We start from the raw sequence: 19727 nt of genomic DNA on the forward strand, positions 1-19727 counted from the left end.
TGTCCTTGCGCCGCAGGGTGGGGGCGAGCTCAGCACACAGTCCCATAAAAGTGGCTTTTCTCATACGAAAGTTCTGCAGCCATTGCTCGTCATCCCAGACTTCCATGACAATGTGATCCCACCACTCAGTGCTTGTTTTCTGAGCCCAAAAGTGGCGTTCAACGGTGCTGAGCATTTCCGTGAATGCCACAAGCACTGTAGTGTCACACGCGGCAGGCGACTCGATATCATCGTCGGACTCCTCACTGTCACTTTGGAGCTGAAGGAATAGCTCAACTGCCAAACGTGTTGTGCTGACGACACTCATCATCACAGTCCTCAGCAGCTCGGGCTCCATTTCCAACAGAAATTGCGATTCACAGACAGAGAGTAAAAAACAGAAAGAGACTCACAATGGCGCCAAACGTGGCCGGAAAGACTGTGAATGCTGGGATGTGAAGCGATGCACCACGGGGCATTGGCACAGGAAGCGGAATGAGCCGCACACTTCCTTCCCCTTCCCACAATACTCAGCGCCAAAATGGGATGAGGTGCTCTGTGGGATAGCTGCCCACAATGCACCTCTCAATACAGTGCTGGAAATGCTGCAAGTGTGGCCACACTGCAGCGCTGGTAGCTGTCAGTGTGGCCACACTCCAGCGCTGGCCCTACACAGCTGCATGACCAGCGCTGTAACTCCCAGCGCTGCAACTTGTAAGTGTAGCCAAGCCCTTTGTGAAGCCAGAGTTGAGTTATTTCCCTCTGAATGGAGCTCTGACAGTGACTGGCCACTGAATCATACCCTCAGCCAGAAAGTGCACCTGCCACAGCTGGAGCTGGATGCACCCGGGCAACAGAAGTCAGGGGTGCTTTGTGCTCCCATGTTATGGACTTGCACGGCCTTGCAACAAAAGGCTTTTTTCTATTTTGGAGAACATAGTTGTTCATATGATGCCCTATTGGCACAGGGAAACATTATTCCAAGCTGCTGGTGGGTAGTATTCCCTCTAATTTTTCCCACCGATGTGCTGAATGAATTTTGTTATATGCACCAATATGGAGGTGAGGTGTGACACATCACCTTCATATTGGTGCACATAACAAAATTCATGTGGTGGGGGTGGGGCCGAGGGGTGCAGAGTGGGGCTCAGGACTGGGGTAGAGGGTTGGGATGGCGGGAGGGTCAGGACTCCGACTGGGGGTGCTGGCTCTGGGGTGGGGCCAAGGATGAGGGGCTCAAAGCTGGAGCAGAGGACTCCGGCTGGGGGCGTGGGCTCTGGGGTGGGGCCGGGGAGGAGGGGCTTCGAGTGAAGTGGGGTGCTCAGAGGCTATGGTGGGAGGAAGGACTCCTCCTAGTTCTCTCTCCCCACAGCACCTGGGCTGAGGGGAGAGACACCTCTCCCCAAAACAGCAGCTCTGGGGCTGGCGCTGCAGGATAGGTGCCCCTCCCCTGGCCGCACCTGGGTCCAGGCCTGGCCAGGGCGTCTCAGCCATGCCTGGGTCCAGGCCACTCCGGCAGCCACTAGGTCCAGGCCGGGCCACCCCTGGGTCCGGGCCGTGCTGGCTGCACCACCCTGGGTCCAGGCTGGGCCACGCTGCCCCAGTCACACTGGTCACAATGGTGCACTGTGGGATAGCTCCCAGAGGCCACACTGGGGTCCGGGCCGCTCCAGCCATGTCGCCCCTGGGTCTGGGCCACCTCGGCTGTGTTGCCCCGGTGTCCAGGCCAGGCTACCCCGGCCGCACCACCCCTGGGTCCGGGCCAGGCCACCCCTGCCGTGCCTCAGCCACCCCAGCTGCACTGCCCTTGGGTCCGGGCCGCCCCTGCCGCGCCACCCCTGAGCATGGGCGCCAGGTTTGTATAATTTTTGGTGGTGCCCAGAATGGGTCCAAGCAGAGCCGTCCCGTCCATAGGACGGATCAGGGTAACTTCCCCGGGCCCCGTGCTTTGTGTGGGGGGGCATGCGTCAGGGGGATGCGGGGTCCAGGGCAGCCTGGAGGGTTAGCGGAGGGCCTGGCGCTGGCAGCAGTGAGCGATCCGACCCCAGCCTGCCCTGCTCTGCTCCACCCTGCTGGATCCTGGCATCGCTTGGGGGAGGGGACGTAAGCCAGAAAGAGGTGGGGTAGGAGTTTGGGGTAAGGGGTGGAATGGGACGGGGAGGAGTCAGAGCAGGGGCGGGGAAAGGTGGGGTGGAGGTGGAGCAGGGGCGGGAAGAGGCAGGGACGCTCACTGCTGCCGGCGCCAGGTACCCCACGTCCCCTGAAGCATGGGGCCCCCCCCAAAGTTCATGGCCTGGGTAGGGTGCCCTGGTCCATCCTATGGATGGGATGGCTCTGAAAATATAAGCCCAACTATTGGTGGAGCCGGTCCCACGTTCCTGAATATTGGTGGAGCATGGGCACCATGGGCCCATATAACTCACCACCCATGCCACTGAGGTGTTGCAGCCAAAGTATTCCAACGTATAAGTGACTGACCAGCACATCTGTGAGTGGAATGGGCTAGTCAGCTATCAAGGTTGCCCTGGAAAATATGCCCTTCCCTGCAACATGACTACCTATCTGGAGTTCCTGCTTCAGGAAAAGCTTGCAGCTATCAGCACTGGGATTGGGTTAGAATCCATGAGAGAATTAACATGATGCTGTTTTAGCTTCCACATGGCTTACACTGTTATGGCTGTATGCAAACATGCAGGACTCCTCAGCCTTCCTCATCCTCGCTCCCAGCACATTTCTGGACAAAAATTGGCAATACAGTCATAATTGGGACACATGATCTTGTTATCTGTGGACTGCATGGACCACCTCTGACTGAAATGGACTAGATTTGGAAATAGAAGAACACATACACAGAGATCATTGTTTCCTGATGGCTCCATAGACTGTTGAGTGACTACAGAGAAACAATCTTAAAGCCATTATTACTTTAAGGAAAACTTGAATGACCATAGAAAAAATATCAGTACTTGTCCAGTAAAAATACTCTCTAAAGCTGTTCTTTACTATTTGCATTTCCTGGTCCACATTTTGAACTCCACATGGTGACAGGGACTGAGAAGGGGGATGCCACAGCGGTGGTATACAATCTGCCTTTAGCGGCTACACACTGGTAGTTGGGTCTTCTCCTAACTTCTGCATTGGTTCTTAGAGTGGAAGGCCCTCCTGTTACTGTAGTAATAAACTTCAAAATGGAGTCAGAAACTTACCTGGCTCAGCAGCAGCTTCTGTCTCCTCCAGGTTTGCTGCAGGCTCAGCAGTGGGCTGTTGATCAGGGGAGGGAGCGTCAAACAGCTCCATTGAGTGTGGACCCAGAATTTGCTGCTGATCCTATTCCACAGCCTGCTCCGGGTCTGGTTTCAGCAACAGAGTGACTTCATGGTCCTCACTCAGGGCAAGTCTACACTACAAAATTAAGCCAACCTAAGTTACATCAACATACCAGCCACCGCAGTAATCGAATTGGTTTTACACATCCACACTACACTCCTTGTGTCAGCGGTGCGCGTGCTCAACAGGAGCACTTGCACCGATTTAACTCCCAGTCCGGGGCATTGTGGGACGGTTTCTGAAAGGCAGTAACAGTCTATGCAAGCAACACAGTGTCTACACTGACACTGTGTCAACCTAGCTACATCGATTTAAGTGCTACACCTCTTGCGGAGATGGAATTAAGTTGGTGTAGTGGGCAAGTTATATCGATAGGAGCTACATTTTAATGTAGACTTACAGAGTTAGGTTGATGAAAATTTAGTTATGTCAGCTCCTATCTCAACATGAAATTTTAAAGGACAAATTCCTTTTGCAGGGTTCTAAGAATTATTAGAGACTTGTAAGGATCTCATCTGTAAATGCAAAGAATTATTATTTACTGTATAAATAGAGAGATTTTACGCAAATAAAATTATTCATCTAGTCTAATGTAATTCCATAGAGAGGTCTCTGTTGGCTTCAGATAATGGGGTTTCTGCTTCGTATTGGTTGGGTGCCTGCTAATAAAATTCAATAATAATAAATAACAATATACAGCCTATGTGAGAGAAACTTTTTCTTTTTTTAAGAAATATACATTAATGTAAAGCAGAGTGCTTGTGAATGTGTATATAAAAGGGATGAAGAGAATAAGAAATCAATGTTGGGTCTGACTGTGAAAACTCTAAATTCAATGGGACTATGCCAGTTAGTAAGAGCTGCTCATGTGAGTAAGGGATTACAAAGCAGGACTAAATCTGAATCCCTCGGTCCGTGCTGCTTCCTGCAGCCCACATTGGCCTAGAGCAGAGAACTGCGGCCAGTGGAAGCTGCGATTGGCCAAACCTGCGGACGCTGCAGGTAAACAAACCATCCCAGCCCACCAGCAGATTTCCCTGACAGACTATGTACCAAAGGTTGCCAATCCCTGCCCTAACTGAAGCTTATACAGAACTAAGAAAGCTACTAGCAAGAAACTCTAAACTTTATTAGACCTTCCACAGCCCTGGTATAGGAGCAGTGCAGAGCCACCTGCCCTGGGAAACATTCTGCTTCAAGTCATGCAGGCACAAGGTCTCTTGGAGGTCCCAGGGGAGCACACATCCTGCTACACTGCAGAGGGGACACAGCTCTTTACACCTGCGCACTCAGGATGAGATTCACAAAGGTGTCTAATTCCCAGAGTGAATCTCACCCTCAGCCACCTCTCCTGAAGATGGTGCAAAGGGAGGAAGGGTCTTGGACCCATTTCCTTCCATCCTGCTTTGGACTGACTAGCACCAGAGGAGTGCTAGAAGACACTGCAATTGTGCCCACCCCCCCACCCCCGGCTGCACCAGCAGAGTAGCCAGGCATAATCTGGTCCTAAGGGAAGACATCTTGTATGTTGGTAAGTGCACAGGACATAGACACCATGATACCGGCAGCAGAGCCATCCCTAGGGCACAGCGAATCAGAGCAGCCGCCAGTGGCTGGCTAAATATCACCCTTCTTCATATACCTCAGACTGAGGGAACCTCTGCCAAAAGCAACTTAAAAGTGATCGATAATAAAGATCGAGTGAATTCTCAGCAATTTGAACATGTCATTTTAGACAAAATAGCACTAAGACTCAGAACATGCCAAAAATAGAACGGGTCAGATTATTTGTTTCAAAGTATGAATTGAACCCCTTGTTGGTTAGCAAGTCATTTGCGGATCAGTCTCAGTTTCTACTGACATACTCATTAGTCATATAAGTATTTGCCAGATAGCTGCAGTTGAACATTTCCCAGCCTCTGGATAGCTTTGTCCACTCTTTACTTCCACTATTCATTCCCTTTTGTGTAACTGGTCACCTAAATTATGTGGGATTGTTTCTGTACCCTCACTGAATGACATTTAAAAAAAATGCTTCTGTTTGAACATTCAATCAAATCAACATTCAAACTATACTTTGTGAAACTTTCCGGACTTATGAACATTTGCACAAATGTGTTATGGTCATAAAAATACTCATAAATAACTAATATGGCCCTATAGTTCACAGTCCAAATTTGGTGGTTTAATTAATGGAAATATTTGCAAAGTATTTTTCCCTTCTATTAAATCAGCTCAAATAAAAAGTTGGACAGGCCGTTCGTTTACCGAAAATCAAACCAGCAAGAACCGATAAGTATTTGTTCTGACCCAGTAGCAGAGAAATTTGATGCTGTGACAGGTTTTGCTAGAGGTTTTTCACTGGTATTATCATGACCAGGTGTTGCCAACTCATGATTTTATGGCAAGTTTTCCAATATTTGGGTGTATTTTGTACAGCTTTACCTGCCGGAATCATGAGATTTCAGGAGAATTTCAGCTTTCTTTAAAATAAAGTTTCTAGCCCCCGTGGTTGCAGAGGAAAGCCTGCAAATATGAAGCAACTCTACCCCAACAGTTGATAAACAAGAAAATAGTGGGAGGGTCCCCATATGTAGGAAAAATCTACCTCAGGCTGACTATGCTGTTTTTAAGGTGGTTTGCACTGTGTAACTCAGCCTTAACAGACCAAAGAATCTGACTCAATGTTTTTAATTCAATTCTTATGAAAATGAGCAATTTGATCCAGCCATAGTTGGGAGTATGTGTTGTGCAATCTTCCTCATACAGCTCTCAGGATGCACCTTAGGTTTCACCTGCAGTAATTCTGTTATTCCCATTTAGGCCTCTTTTTAGCAAAGTTTGTCAACTAATCATTGCTATTTGTTTGGTTCTGGTAGCAAGCATTAAGTGGCAGGTCTTATATAAACATATAATGGTGCCAAATCGTGCAGTGGTTTGTGCCATGGGGGCTGGAGTGTCAACGGGCCTGTGTTTCATGCATTTTGACCAGTTTAACCAAGTTTTATAACAACTGGTTTACGTTGCTGGAGATTTTGTTGTCTCAGAAGCACAGTCATGAGACTTCTGCTTGTGCTGTTGATCACTGTTTAGGCAAACAGCAATGCTCCGATTCTCAAACTCAGGCTTCAATGTGCATATCCAGATGTTTTGTAAGCAACAGGATAAATTCATTGTTTGTATAAATGCATAAAGGGGGCTTGTGTTCTTCAATAACTGTTCCCTAATGTGGCTTTCCTAATTCTATCTTTGTTCTTTATACCCCTTTTCTGTCACTCATACATTTCTTTCCAAGTAAGCAAGACAGACCACCCTGTTGGTCTGACCATGTGGCCCTTGCTGTCTAACTGGACTTTGTGAACTATAGTTGAGTGCTTGTGAGTGTGTCTATATTAGCCAGTAGTGTGTGGTGTTTAGATGTGCTTGTAAGTATTAGAACTGGGAGCACTGGCTGGTGGGAGTCTGAAAGGACAGGAAACAGGAAGGAGGGGGGAGGAGTTGAGGAGGCTGAGTGAGAGTTACAGAGGGTGCAGCAGCAGCAGCTTGGTAAAGCAGTTTCCACTGTAAAAATAAAGTCCTGTCGAAGCTTGTTAGTACCTTGCCTGCTTGATACAACATAGTGATAGTGTTATGGTAGCACCTGAAGGGGCTGGCCAAGACTGGGGCCCCAGTGTGCTAGGTAAGAGGTAACCCATGGTAAGAGAGCTCCTGTCCCAAAGCATTTGCAATCTAAATAAACAACACAGAAGGCGGAAGAAAGGAAATATTATCCCTAGTTTATTGATGAAAAACAAGCAAAGAAAGTTTAACAGACTTGGGCAAGGTAATGTAGGAAATCTGTGGCAGAACCAAAACCTGAACCCCAATCTCCAGGGTCCCAGGCCATTGCGAGAACCACAAGACCATCCTCCCTCTTCCTCAAGTAATATCTCGTGCATCTGACCAAACCTAACAGGCAGAATCACCAGCCTTGACACCCCTGCTGAGGAAAGAGCAGAAACACCGATGGTGCCAGCAGGTCTCCACAACAGGCCACAGCCAAGGGACCTTGAAATGCTGACACTGGGAAGCGTCCTTTGATCTGCATTCTGTTCCTCAGACTGTAAACTCTTCGAGTCAGGACAGTGGTTTTGTTTTATGTTTGTACAGTGCCTAGATCAATGGGGTCTTGTCCTCTGGGCTAATACAAATAAAAGCAACATTCCTGTTTGTGCTGGGAGGGACCCACAATTCAGTTCCACACTGGAATGGCACCTGGTTGATTTACCAGTCATGTGACCCGGTGAGGGTCTGAATAGAGCTGGCCAAAAAATAAGCCAGTTTTTTTCATGAAACTTTCATCCTTTTTTTTGGTTGTAATTCAGAAGTGCAGAGGGGAGCCACTGGGCCCAAACGCTTTAATCGAGGAAGCCATGTTCAAGCTACACCTCCCAAAGCGTAAAGGTAAGAGAGATGGGGGAGTGTGCTTATTAAGGTCACGTCCATGCTGCTTTTAATAAAACTGCTCTGAGCACATGGATGCCCACAACCTAATAGGCACTGTCCACGCACACACAGACCCAGTTCCTGCCCCAAAGCACTTCCAATCTAAGAAAAGAAACAGCATAGGGAGGGGAGAGGTTTTCCAAGAGAAGCTTCTAATCTGACTCATTGTTTAGCAGGAGGGTTTGATTTATAAATGGGAGGAAATGTGCCTGTGCTAAATTGTCTTCCCACACTAAACACACACTCAATTACAGTCCTTATTAAACAGAGAGGAGCACAAAAAGCCGTATCTGTTCCCATCAGTTATACCGCACACAATGAAATATAGACAATGGCTGCACAGTCCATTTTAAATGAGCACAAGACACAATAGAGCTGTGAGTTTAATTATTTAAACACATCAACGCTTGGCCAGAATCAATGCAAAACCAGCTCACTCTCTCGCAATATTTCTGTAGTTTAGCGAAGCACAGAAGCCACGGACACTAATTTCTGGTGTGGAAGCAAACTCATTGTCACGAGGAGGGAGGCTGTTTTGTTAAGCAGCAAAAACCCGCTGCAGTCGGGTGTTTGAAAGCCACCTAAAAATGGGCATCTGGGAATGGCAAAGGTGCAAAAATAAAAAGCTAGTTGATCTTATGTGTCAGTTTTTGATTTAAAAGTAAATTGAAGTGTTCTTCCAAAGTGTTTTTATTGGTTTGGCAAATTTTTTCTGTACTGTACTAGACATGCCCTGGGGCTGCATTTTTATTTAAACAGTCATTTAAAAAAGACATCTGTCTGCTGCTCTAAGCACTCTAATATATCATTGGTATTACAACAAAACCCCAAGAGCATTAAAATAACCATTCCAACAGGAACACTGCCTGCCAGTCAGCTGAAAAAAAGCACCACTTCACCATTCTGGGACATTCTCTCTCCTTAGCTGCCTCCAGAATCCCTATGAATCTCATACGTGGCCTTCCCTGCTCCCTCCCATCCCCCACCTTCAGAGGAATGGCATTTCTCTCCAGAGGGCTGTTTATCAAATCATTTGCAGACAGTGATAGGGGAGACTTACAAAGTTTGGATCCAGATCCAAACTCCCCAAAGTTTGACACAGCTGGACGCCCTTCTCCCCACACTCCATACGGATATATTTTAAGTAAGTAGCTAGTTGAACATATGAAAAAAGTCCGTATATTTGGAAATACTAATTCATAATTCATACAGACCACATGTATTTTACACACTTTGGTGCCAAATTATGCTCTCAAGGAATTAAGTGGAAAAACTCCCATTGAATTCATTGGGCGCAGGGCACATTTTCAAAGAGCCTCTTAAAATGTGCCAGTAATATTTGTGCAAAAAAATATAGGCCGCTGTATGTACAAATCACATACCAGTAAATAGAGCTATCGAGGCAAACCCACAGCTTCCCCAGCAAAGTCTGCAGAGGAAATTTCAAAATCCCTTTGGAAGCCCCATCCTCCCACATATAGAATATATTTTATGAAACATTTAACAAGTACACTTAACATGGCATATTTCTTCTGTGAATCACCCAAGATGATTCTTTTCATACAAGCAAAGCAGCACACTGGTTTTGCAGCAGTATAACAAATGCAATGGATTTATTTTTTAAAGAAAAGGATGATCACAAACACATTCCTGTTAAAGGAGCAGTTGAGAACAGCATATTGGAAATTGCAAGGGACTCTGAACCTTCTGTTTTTTCCCATTGAAACAGTGGTAAAAGAGTGATCCAGTTTCTCTGTGATTCATTTCCATTACATTCACCAGCAGCTTACATTCAAAACAGAAATCTCATCTACAACAAAAGAAACTTAGAACGGAAAGGGTGTTATTTATGTACCAGCTGCTGCAAATGCAAAGAATTGAGAGATGCATGAACCCACTGTACACTGTGAGGAAATAAATATCACAGGCAGTCTTAGCAGCTGGTTAGAGATGTTTAAAGACTAGATTCTGAAGCACTTGCATCGGTAGAGTTTCAAGAAGCCACATGCATCAGTCCTAGAGTCACTGTGGGATAACAATAAGTTCTCATATAGGAAGTACTGCAGTATCCCATGATAATATCCCAGAGACGTCACCGTCACTCCTGGTTTGACAGCTCAGTCAGTCAGTAGGAGGAAGGAGCACCAAGGCCACCTCTGTAAAGAACACCAGTACCTGGAGATCACTTTTGGAAGGAGCTATCCTGACTGGCACTAGCAATAGACCTAAGAGCAGGCACTAGCACCCCCCTTAGAACTATAGGGACTGCTGGAATATGCTTTAAAACTGTGCGCGAGGGGGGCTCAATGCAGTGGATACGATGAATTTATTTTTGGAGTGAAGACAAATGAGAAGAATTTAGCAGACAGAGGGTTGGGGTTATCATCCCCTGGGTGCTGTTATTTTCTGTGGCTCGGCTTGTGGAACAGGTTATGGGGCAGGGTGAGTTTTCTGGATCTAACCCAGGTGAAAAGCATCTGGGAGTCCCAGTGTTTTGTCTTTCAACATTAAATCTGGGCACTTTCTGCACTGACATTAAAAGGTGGATGTCAGTTTAAAAAACTCTCTCGGGTGTCCACACCAGACTGACAAATCGTTGTTTTTACCAGGAACATCATGATCTTGTGCATGGTGTTGTGGGGTTGATGGAGTTTCCTGTTTTCAGATTGTATCTGGCCCCACATATTATGATTACACACATTTCTAAATACCCATTGTGTGTATGAGTGAGTCAGAGAGCTGGCAGTCAAGGGGCTGCTCAAGAATGAGCTCAAGAGACACACCATTACTGGCAGCTATAGAAAGGCTCCTTTAGCCCAAGTGGGTGAGGCTGTGTTCTTGGCACTGAAGGACAAATGTGTAGCAGTTATACCTTTGATTGCAGCACATGGGTTTCTTTGCACATCACTGGATAACTGAATGAGTCCATTGGTAGAAAGTCTCAGAGAAGGGAAGAAATCCTGTTTACAAAATATTTTCTGCAGTTACAAAAAGCAGAAAAAAATGTAATAGTTACAACAGAAATAAATTCTAGCTGCAGATCCGGCCGTAGACCGGCTATGGTGTCATTGTGCAGTAACATTCTCTTGACAGCAGTAGAAAATTAGGGCTGTGTAGTAGGCCGTATATTCAGCAGCACTTGTGCTTTGTAGCAGCTGTTGGGTGGTAAATGCAAAATGTAAGTGCACATGTAAGATTTTGTTTCGTCAGAGGATAAACATCCTCATCGCTGTGCTATTTCCTGATTAACTACTCTTCAGAAGTAATTTGCATGCAAAAGCTATTTGTCTTCTCCCACTTGTTCGAATTCTGAATGTTTCCAATGACACATTACTTCCTCCTTGGCTACTTTTCAAAGGTAATTTGCATCTCCTCTAGCACTGATGTCCAAATTAGTTTATTTAACCACAGGAGAAGCAGCATGGCCTAATGGATAGTGCAGTGCACTAGGACTCTGGAGGCTTGGGGTCTGCCACAGCTTTGCAGAGGCACCTTGAGCAAGTCACTTCCCTCCCTGTGTCTCAGTTTCTCCAGCTGTAAAATGGGGATATTGATACTCGCCACCTTTGTAAAGCACCTTGATGTCTATGGATAAAAAGTGCTACATAAGGGCTAGGTATTTTTATTATAATTTATTATCTTAGCCCTCGTTTTTAGAACTCCCAGTGGATTTACCCCACCTTAAGGACCATGGGTTAAATTTAGGCTTGGGTAATGCCTGCTTATGCCAGAGTAACTCAGGTCACAGGGTCACCAGAAGCATAACGTTATCCCCAGGGAAGGGAACTGACGCAGCTTAAGGTACTTGCTGCTCCAGTTCTCCTGCAAGACCACCAGGCTGACAGCTCAGCCCCTAGAATGAGAGGCAGTAACTAATAGGTCATGATAGTTGAGGACACATTGATTCAGTTTAAGGCTTCCCTCAGCTGGCAGAATCCCCATGGTACAGCCCTGCCTTCCCTGGTGTGAATTCCTCCCTTACCCCCAGGTCACAGGATTCCCTGTGGAGCAGTAGGTGCTATTTGCACCTTCTGTTACCTGTGGTGGGTGAATCAAGTTTGTCTTTCTGCATCTCTTCTTTGTGGCTTGTTCCCAACTCAGCTGGGAGCACATCTGCAGCTAGGGTGACTAGATGTCCTGATTGTATAGGAACAGTCCCGATTTTGGGGTCTTTCTTATATAGGCTCCTCTTACCCCCCCCCCTCCCTGTCCCAGTTTTTCACATTTGCTGTCTGGTCACCCTATCTGCAGCCTAGAGTCTATCTCGTACCCAAGGTGGGCTTTCCCCTTGCGGCAGGCTACTCTGACTTGGCACTCACTGAATTCCCTTGGATATTTCTGATGTGCTGGGGGTTTCCTCTGCCTCCTGTGGAAGTGGCAGGAGAGTCCATCCCATAAACCTATCAATGGTCTGAGCTCTGCATGGATCAGAGGACACCTAATGGGACTGGGCATCTATGCAGATTCGATTCCTCTGCACTGCTCCCTGGGCTCCTATCTCTTCCCCATGACAGGGTGACGCCACCATGATCTAGGCTGCCTGGCAGCCCCTCACCAGTGGCTGCTCAGAAATCCCCCTCAGGAGGCAGTTTGCAGGAGTTACTCTCTGTTCCCAGAAGGTTTCTGCTTAAGGAGCTGCAGCATCCTCCCCAGCTCTGCCCCAACACTGCCCTCCGGCTTTGCAGAGCCCCTCTCCCTTCGGTGCTAGCTGGAAAGCATGGGGGAGAATACATGGGAGCTGTTATGCTTCATCCCCTCTACACCCCCTACACTGCTTTTGGGGGGCGAAGGGGAAAGTGGGGATGCTACTTTACTATCCTCCACAACCCACAGCAGAGAGCGTGATGTAGCCCTCTAGTTGCTCTGCCAGTTGTGGCGTGCTCCCAGGGCTAGCTTCTCCTGATCAGTTCTTTATCTCAAACCACTTGTACTTCTCTAGAGAGCCTGGACAAAATTCTACTCTTGGTTACGCTGGGGTGAAAACAGAGTAACTCCAGTGAAGTCATCGCAGTTACTCCAGCTTCACACCAGATGCAGGATTTCTTCCCAGGGGTCCATTTTTAAATCATCAGACAGCACGATTCTCACGTCGTCACCCTCCCCCCTCCCTCCCCCCGACTTAAATAAAACAGGCTTTGAGGAACTAGCAAGGGCCTGGAAGAAAACACAGCACCCCTCTCACGAGATCAGTAAATGCAAGGAAGCCTGAAATTCAATTATCCTCAACCTTGTCTCAGCTTACATGGAGGGAAAGATTAAATAAGCTGGACCCCATTTGTATGTTTGTTACCCATCATCCCACCGTGACCATCAGCTTACATGATAGCACTAGTCTTCACTCAGCTGAAGAGTATTCTATTGCCCTACATTTCCCTTTACTTTGTTGTGCGTTCTGGAAAGATAGGCATGTGGTCCCTTTTTTTCCCAATCTCCATTATAGTTTTCTTGGGATGAAGTGACTAAGTCTAGTCTGAAGGGGCCCCACTATGTTTCTCGATTATACTGATCACTCATGCATGCATCCTGTGTGCCAATCACCCTTTTATTTTGCACTCAGATCTGAAGGTGATGGGCAGAGTAAAAAGACTTAATATTAGACTAGAGTGAGCTTCCCTCTTGGCTGGCTGGAGATCGGTTACTTGTCTTTTCTTTTGAATGTAATTAGCACAGTTCCTTTCCTTGAAGGTTGGCTTTGCCATTTTCATCTCTGAAGCTAGCCAGACAAGATCACAGTCTGAGCTTTCCTTGGGCCGTGATTACCTGAGAGACCGCCTCATGATCTGCAATCTGCCCCCAGATCATTAGGGCCTTTACGCCTGGTCTACACTGGGGTGGGGGGGGTCGATGTAAGATACGCAACTTCAGCTACGGGAATACCGTAGCTGAAGTCGACATATCTTATTTCGACTTACCTCCCATCCTCATGGTTCAGGATTGATGGCCGCAGCTCCCCCATCGACTCCGCTACCACCGCTCGCTCTGGTGGAGTTCCGGAGTTGACAGGGAGCACATTCGGGGATTGATGAGATGTGATGTATCGATCCCCAATAAATCAATTGCTAACTGCTGATCCGGGGGGTAGTCTGGACGTACCCTTAGACACTAAGATCAGGACTTCGATTCAGGCCCCCGAGTGTCAGCTCTGGAACTCTAGGAAAGGAGCTCTCTGCTGCCATCTAATGGTGAACTGGAGGGAAAGATTAAATAAGCTGGACCCCATTTGTATGTTTGTTACCCATCATCCCACCGTGACCATTTTGGTCATTGTGCTAAATATTAGATTTTAAGCACTTTGGAGCAGGGGCTGTCTTTGTATTCTGTTTGCACAGTGCTAACCGCAATGGGTTCTTGGTCCATTACTAGGGCTTTTAGGAGCTATGACAATACACACAATTAATAATAATCAGTTTTGGGTGTAGGGGGGTAACAGGGCAGGCTCCTCTTCTATCCTGAGATCCCACACAAATAGCTTTGGATGCCTTTGGGTTTGTACTTCCACGACCCCAGGCAGCAAATTTGTCTACAGTTTTCCCCTGTCCTCAGCCCTTTCTGCAGGGAGAGAGAGAGAAATCTCTCACCATTCTGAGATCTTACTTCCTCTGGGCTCTGCTAGCCTTCTCCCTTGTATCTCTTTCCAGGGTTTTTTAACTACCCTCTCAGCTAATGGGATAGAGTGCTCCTTAGCTTATCAGCCCCCTACTAGCCTGATCAGGTAATCAAGTACTCCGCTCTTCCATCAGGCCTTCTCTGGGGGAGCTAATTAACACTTAGATGATCTAAGCCCTGGATCAGTCACTGGATCTCAGTCTTGTCACAAGGGGTAATGAAAAGTTATTATATGACACTAGGGCAAAGGATCTATACAGAATATGCCCTGAATGAGGAGTTGCCATAACCAAATCCTCAGGCTAGCAAGGCAGAGGGAGGGGAAAGGGCCTCCTACCTTGTGATGAGGAGTGAATCCCTCTACTCGGGGGTCCTGTATGCCATTGAACCCCGACCACGTTATAATGACAGAACCAAGTGAACTCCGATAAGGACCTGGATCCGGCTTTGCAGAAGAGGGGGCAAGGTGCCCCTGCACGGTACCAGTACAGCTGTAAGCACTATGGCTGGGCTATGAGGTAGTGCCTGAGAAGCTGGGCTTGGCATCGCAGCTAGAGCTGAGAGCACAGCAAGAGACAGCAGCACAACTAGATAGGTGGCAAGGCCTCTCTTCACAAAAGCCAAGCAGTACTTCCCCCAGGCAGGGCTGCTCAGAGGATTCAGGGGGCCTGGGGCAAAGCGGGGGAGCTGTGGCGCTTGTACTCACCCAGCGGCGGTCCAGGTCTTTGGCGGCATTTCGGTTTTTCCTGTTTTGTGCAGACTCAATGCGGGCGAAGGGGGGAGTATCACCCAGTAAGGTCGCTCAGGGAAGGCATTTAATTTTCCCATGTTTCTGGGTGGGGCATGGAGCTCCCAAGGCCAGCCCAGAAGGAAGGGCTAGAGACCACACAACCAGAACTGGGGCCGTGGCAGGGGGAAGGCGCCAAGGGTGCTTCCACTGCCACACCAAGGGCCACATAAAGAGGCATTGCCCCCTGAGACAGAAAGGGGGAGTGCCTGAAACCAAGGCTCAGTCTGGGACTAGCCGCCAGGAAGGGGTAGTCCAGACTGAGGCCCCCAGAGAGAAGGGGGCTGGGGCAGAGAGGCCCCACCTAAAAAAGGGAACCCACATAGTGGCCAGGCGAGCCAAGGTGGGAACCCAAACCGACGTGGGAACCCACGTAGGACTAGGGAAGTCTACGGTGGGGACCCAGACAATGGAGAAGGAAGTCAGCAGGCTGCTCCAAATGCTGGAGAGCCTGCGGCAGGAAAGAGATTCTCCGAGGGCCCAGCTGAGGAGAAAGCTGGGCTGGTAGAGCACCCCACCTGCCCCCCGGTGGAGGGGTTCTTGAGGTGGGGGGGGTGTAGCAGGGTGGCCCCTGCTCCTGCCCTGAGGGGTTTAAAAGCGGCCTGGCAGGGCTCCAGAGTGGTGGCTCTAAAAGCTGGGCTGATTGAGGAAGTGGCTGCAGCTGGGCCACACCCCAATCAGGCCACAGCTGGCCCCTATAAAAGGCCAGGGAAGCCAGAAGCCCAGACAGTCTTCCTCTGCCTGAAGAGGAAGAAGGGCCTGGCTGCAGGGACAGGGACTGAGACAAGGTACCTAGGGTGAAGCAGGGCTGGGGAAAGGCTGGGGAGCTCCAGCCTAGAAAGCCCCAGGCTGCGGCCTAGCAGTGGGCCAACAGGTACTGGGGGTTGCAGAGGGCAGCCCAGGGGTAGGCCAAGGCAGCAGGTCCAAACCCCTTTGCCTGTGATGAGTAGGCTGATACTGCAGTCTGCCCCAGAGTGTGGGGCTAGACAATGACTGGCAGTAGCCAATACTGAGGCAAGGCGGGGCTAGAGGGTGGGGGTTCCCCAAGGAGGGGAAACCCAGAGAGAAAGGGGTTACTGCCAGGGGCAGCACCCCATGTGAAAGGGCACCGGGTCCAGGGAGGGACACGGGGGCCAGAAGACAGGCGGATCACCGGCCTGCAGAGGGCGCTCCGGCGCTGGACTGAGCTAATTCCCGGAGTCACCAGCAGGAGGCGCCGCAGGGGTGAGTCTGACCCGTTACAGGGTTCAAGCCAGTGTTTGTGTTAATTTCAAGAGGAACCCCTAGATATTTGCACCTGAGCCTTTTTGCTGCTAATAACACCTGGCAGAATAGTTTTATACACACCCACCCACACACGCACAGTGCCATTCCAAAGACACACAAGCCCAAGATGATGGAAATCACAGGAGAGCCAAATGACTGTTGGAGGTTTTCAGATATTTGTGGCTAAAATCTAACAGCAACAGCTAGGAAGATTGTGGCAACAGTTAATCTCAACCTGAACCCTCCCCCTGACAGAACCCCAGCCCCAGCCTAAGTTTAACTCAGCGTCAGATCCAGGGACCACCTTCCTGCCTCATCTGTCCCTTTGTCAGGCACACGGAGTCACCTATCCATCTAACTGACTGGCTGACAGAAACTCTCTTTGGTAAAATAATAAAGAGAACCCAGAATCTGAGATCACATCCTGTGTTTTTACATAAGTAACAAAATAGATCATTAGTCCTGCCATGAGTGCAGGGGACTGGACTAAATGATCTCTCGAGGTCCCTTCCAATTCTATATACACACAGTATGGTGGGGATCATTCTGGGTAATTGCCATTCTGATCATCATACTGGAATGATTGCAACATCTGTATCAATAAAACAGTGAAGTTTCTACTAAATCAGGACAGGACTAAAATCTACGCCTTTCCTGGCACTGGGATAAAATGCATTCTTAAACCGCAGTATCTTTCCCCTGGAGCCATCTGACACTAAAGGAGAAAGGATGGCATTCTTTTCTACATTTGAAAACAAAGAAATCATTTCTAATCTACCCTTTAAAATGAAATCCCTGTGATGGCAATAAGAGTACAACACATCGGCACCAACAGGAAATGGCTTTTGGAAAATAAGATTTGATCCAGATTGAAACAACCAATGACCACTGAAACTGGATTCCACTCCAGAACTCTTTCTACTGAAAAATACACCTTCTCTGGTGAAGAAGTAAATGAAAACGGAGCTATACTAATTGGAAAAATGAAAACACTTAAAATAAACTTCTTAGCGCTGAAGTCAGCGTTATGTTTGAACGTACCAGTCCAATCCATCCATGAGAGTCTCCTGTTGTAGAGTAGCCTGGAACCAGAGATTTCCATCTTTTATTTTGTGCAATCTGTGGAAAAAGTAATGGGTTCTGGTGGTGAGACCTTATTTTCTCTGCACAATTTGGTGAACATCTAAGTGGGTTTCAGAGCTTCCCTCCATTTGTTGTAGGCAGACCTAAATGAAAATAAAGCAATTAAAACTTAAGCAGATACATTAAAATCTTTCAGTTCTCTATGGGTTACATAATAGTGGATTGTCCTTGGTGTGTTTGCTATCATACTTATCATGTAGGACTGAGGGCATTTACTGCAATCTTGTATTCAACATATTTAGAAAATACAAACTTCTACATCTCTACACAGCTGTATGTCTCAGCCTTTCCCTTGAAAGAGCAATAGATTGGCTATATATATCCAGCAATGTAAATCCATGCGTAATGCAGACATTAATGAAGGAAAATGTATTATGATAAATTATCTTGCCCTATTATGGCTAGAGCAAATTAATGACAGAGAAGATTTCTCTAATCAAGGAAACCATTTGCCAGAATTCACCCTCCAATTTTCCACCCTCCAATTTTCAGCAGGGATCTGCTCTTTAAATCAAGAGAAAGTCACTGCTCCAAATAAATACAGCCAGGTGATCGCACAGAGACAACACTAAGTCTTAGCATGCCAGGATAGTCCAGTAATTATCCAGAGTATGATTTAGACTTTCGAGTCCTTGTTATGACCATGCTAATGGACTTAAATCTCACCAAATCTTGCTATAGATTTTGCTGCAGAGCTGCCTCTTTACTCTGCCTCCAAGCTCAACACCATGCTAATTAATTATGATTAGCTATTAAGCATTGCGTGGCCCAACTGGAATGGAGAGTCAACACAGAATGTAGCATCATCATGCTCCTCTTCAGTGCCAAGCCTTCCCTCCTGGAAGGACAGTGGCCCACCAGGGAACATTTTTGACACAAAAGAGCTGGCTCTGCACATGAAGAAGTCAGTCCCTCTCCTCTGAAAGCTCCCCACTAGCACCAAGTCTTACATTTATGCCACAAAAGCATGCATGTCTGTGCATCTACACTTGAATTGTTAGCTGAGATTTAACAAGTTAACCATCACAACTGTAAATTCTAGCACAGACTCTCTAAACAATTAATAGATTATAAAGGCAGAAGGGACCACAGTGATCATCTAATCTGACCTCCTGTGTAGCACTGGCCATGGAACTTCTTTGAATAAATTTTTTTGAACTGAAGCATATCTTTTAGGAAAACATCTGATCTTGAGTTAAAAATTGCCAGTGATAGGGAATCCACCACAGCCCTTGATAAATTGTATCAAGGGTCAATTACCCTCACTGTTAAAAATCTGCACCTTATTTCTAGTTTGAATTTGTTGAGCTTTAACTTCCAGCCAGTGGATCTTGTTATGCCTTTGTCTGCTGGACTGAAGAGCCCATTCCTATTTTAGCAAAAAGCATTAGTGTCCTGTCTACACTAGAATCTACAATTTTGTTAACACACAAGTACATTTTGGGTGTAGACATACCCTAAGCTTGTCTCTATCTATACTAGGTACTTATATGACCCCAATCACTCTAGTGTCTTTAGTGTATTTACCCTCTGTGCCTCTGTGAGGTAGGGCAGTGCTATTCTTCCATTGTACAGACAGGGAACTGAAAGGAAACTAAGTGACTTGCCCAAGGTCACATAGGGCATATGGGGCAGAGCAGGGAATTAAACCTAGGTCTCCCAAATTGTAGGCTAGCATCCTAATCACTGGACCATCCTTCTCTCCCCCTCACTTGTGTGTACACATACAGCACTCTCCGTCCCCGCAGTGTTCTGCATGTTGCATATGCACCAGCACTCTGTCCTATCACTGCCTGGATCCCACTCTGTCCCTTTCAGCACTGTTGTACCCCTGCCACCCACAGAGATGTCTCCTTCACACACCCACGCTCTGTGTCCCCTCACATACTATTCCCCCATCTATTCTCTCTGTCTCCCCCTCTTTGGGTCCAGTCTGTCTTATAGGGGTACATGCCCCCTCCCAGAGCAGTAACTTCCTCCTCCCCGTCAGGAAGCAAGCTGGCACCTGTACTTTCTGCCCCTGTTCCACACTGGCTCTTCCTCCCCTCTTCCTTTGTATGCAGCTAGCAGAAGCGAAGCTGGACTCTTCCCTCTGGCCCCTCCTGCTGCTCCTCTGCCAGTCAGCTGATGCAGG

At 47.5% G+C, this 19727-nt stretch overlaps 1 protein-coding gene across 2 annotated transcripts in view; it reads right to left on the minus strand.

Moving 5' to 3' along the window:
* The window catches only part of FER1L6 (fer-1 like family member 6), a 176123-nt gene extending 156396 nt beyond the window's left edge, over positions 1–19727 (minus strand). Inside the window, exons 1-3 of one of the 2 annotated variants that reach the window (XM_045004365.1) lie at positions 19599–19727; positions 17492–17676; positions 3186–3376 (exon numbers count right to left, since the gene is read on the minus strand). The gene's annotated coding sequence lies outside the window, so the exon portion shown is untranslated. Of the gene's footprint in view, positions 1–3185; positions 3382–17491; positions 17677–19598 lie in introns of both variants that reach the window. The other variant, XM_045004364.1, reaches the window with a different exon arrangement.

The sequence above is a fragment of the Mauremys mutica genome, chromosome 2, assembly GCF_020497125.1.
Source record: "Mauremys mutica isolate MM-2020 ecotype Southern chromosome 2, ASM2049712v1, whole genome shotgun sequence".
Lineage (NCBI taxonomy): Eukaryota > Metazoa > Chordata > Testudines > Geoemydidae > Mauremys > Mauremys mutica.